Consider the following 2,747-nt stretch of genomic DNA (forward strand, 5'->3'; position numbering starts at 1 on the left):
AAAACTGTAAGCCCAAAACTTAGTGAGTTCCCCCCAAAATACCAACCCAATACAAAACCAGAATAATAATCATAAACAACATGCATACACAGCCTTTAGTCTGACTGGAACGCCCCTACCGGCCTGCAATCTATCTGGTACGCTCACATAACCTTCAGCATGGCTAGTACGCCATACCGGGCCTTCAGCCTATCTGGAACGTTCTCTGGCCTTCGGCCTGACTGGTACACCCTACTGGCCTTTATCTGGGACGCCCAAGGTCTGTCGGCCTTCAGCACAAAGCAGGACTGCCTCAACCCACCCGTCATCACACATCAACATATATAATATCAAACACTAGCTAGCATGTACAGACAGTGATACAGATCTAACAGATCACTACACATAGCATCATACGATAAACCAAGATACAATCCAAAGGGCCGACCTTGGTGCCTTATACCCTGTTAGTACAGTGAAGAAAACTCACCTCACACAGCTAAATGAAACGAATAATCCCTAGCTGCTGGTCCTATAACTCCCGAGCTATAAATTGACATGTAACATCCCAAACTTCAGAAGTATGATTTAGCGGCTTATGTGTAAGTTTAGGAGCCTACTCGTCGAGTCGGAGCGGGTTTTGGCCACGTGATTAAGTGACCAACTCGCCGATTCGGCGGCTGGACTCGACGAGTTGGTGCTAGGAAGAGAAAACCCTAATTTTAGGGTTTGCACCCTATTTAAAGGACCTTAAGTCCTTACCTCAGCCGCCCTTATCACCTCTTGAGACCCAAAAACCCTAATTTCCGTGAGTGAGAACTTGGAGAGTCTTTTGGAGCTTTGGGAGTGACTTTTGTGAAGAAAATTTGTAGATCAAGAGGCTAGCATCAAAGATTTCTGTGTGGATCCAGAGTCTACTTAAGTTTGGGCACGTTTTGGAGGTAACCAGCTGTTACCTTAACCTCTTTTTTCTTCTAGAATCATTCATATGTGTAAACTAGGGCCTTCTTTAGTTATTCATGAAGGGATCTTGGTATGGGAGCTAGATCTGAAGTTGAAACTTCAGATCTGAACCTCTTTTGAGTCCTAAGTCCATAAAGTTTCCAGCTCTTGCAAAGGATGAGACTCTCCCAAGGTGTAAAGCTCCATTAGAAGCTTAGATTGGTTATTTAGGGCCTTTAGGGCCTTGCATGTGCGTAAACTTTGCAACTTTACGTGATAAACATGCCTTAGAAGCTTGGATCTGTAACCTGGAACCTTGACATGGCTTAAAAAGTGTCTGCATGGATGAAGGTCTGCAAGGACTCGGCGAGTTGCATAGTCAAATCGGCGAGTCATATGAAGATGGTCGTGAACTCGTCGAGTTGATGAACAAACTCGGCGAGTCCGTTGAAGATTGCCTTGAACTCGGCGAGTCGTTCGAAGACTCGGCGAGTCGACTAGGGTTTCTCCCAATTCTTGGACATGTATGAACTCGGCGAGCTAAAGGGGAACTCGACGAGCTAATCAAGGATTTCATGACTTCTCGAGTTCAGGAAGGTCTCGACGAGTCGGTGATCTACACTCGACGAGTCGAGTCAACACGGACTGTTGACTATGACTGGGGACTTTGACTTTGACTTTGACCAAGAGTTGACCATTTGACTTCTGAGAGTATTCTGGTAATTTGGAGATTTATGAAAAGGGTGTTATGGTAACTATAGGTGGTGGAGTTCGTGTTGGTGATCCGGGAGTTGAGCTTTCTAGTTTCAGACGACAGTTGCGAGGTGAGTTATCCTCACTGTACCCAAGGGTCTAAGGCACCAAGGTCGGCCCTCTGATTTGTTATTTGAGATAGTTACTATTGCAATATGTTAGCTCGACATCCTGGTAGATAGGATGGTTATATGTTTGTATGATCGGTTAGATCTGTATCCTGTGAGAGCGGATGTGTTTATGCTTAGTGACCTATAGTGGTCTGACTGTTATATGATTATCTGATATAGGTGCACATGTTTGATTGGTTATGTGGGCAATCCAACCCGATGGTTGTGGGCCGCGAGTATTCCATCCCGAGGATGATTGGACTTATAGTATGTGGGCAATCCAACCCGATGGTTGTGGGCCGAGAGTATTCCATCCCGAGGATGATTGGACTCATAGTAGGTTGCCATTCCAACCCGAAGGTTGAGGGCCTGGGGTATCCCATCCTGATGGATGATTGGACCCATTGTAGTTGTTGTATGTGTAGGTGTGTGGGCATTCCAACCCGATGGTTGTGGGCCGAGAGTATTCCATCCCGAGGATGATTGTGTTGGATTAATGTCTAAGTCCATAACTATATTTGGTATGTACTTGACCCGACCCGGCATGGTCCATTTGGGTTGCACTTCACCGGCACAATTTATATGGATAGTCTTTTGAGAATAGTATATTTATGATTTATATTAATATATTATAAGTTCTAATATATTAATATGGAATCATATTATTTAATTAGTATTGATCAAGAATTAATTTAGAATTAATTAAGTGATCAAAAAGGAACTAATTAAATATGGACTCTTAGATATATATATATATGTGTAGTGGGCCAGGTTCATTTAGGTTGGGCTAAGTCTTCATGGATAGTCCATGGAGCTTTAACCCATGGATCCTAGGAAATGAAAGGTCATGGGTATTAGGGTTTAACCCTAATCCTCCACACTATATAAAGGGTCTTATGGTTCATGAAATTATGCTAGTGGCTAGTGTGGATACACTAAAGAGGGCAATAATCGATTTCATAG

Source organism: Lactuca virosa, chromosome 4, assembly GCF_052849685.1.
Source record: "Lactuca virosa cultivar CGN04683 chromosome 4, Lactuca_virosa_CGN04683_v6, whole genome shotgun sequence".
NCBI lineage: Eukaryota > Viridiplantae > Streptophyta > Magnoliopsida > Asterales > Asteraceae > Lactuca > Lactuca virosa.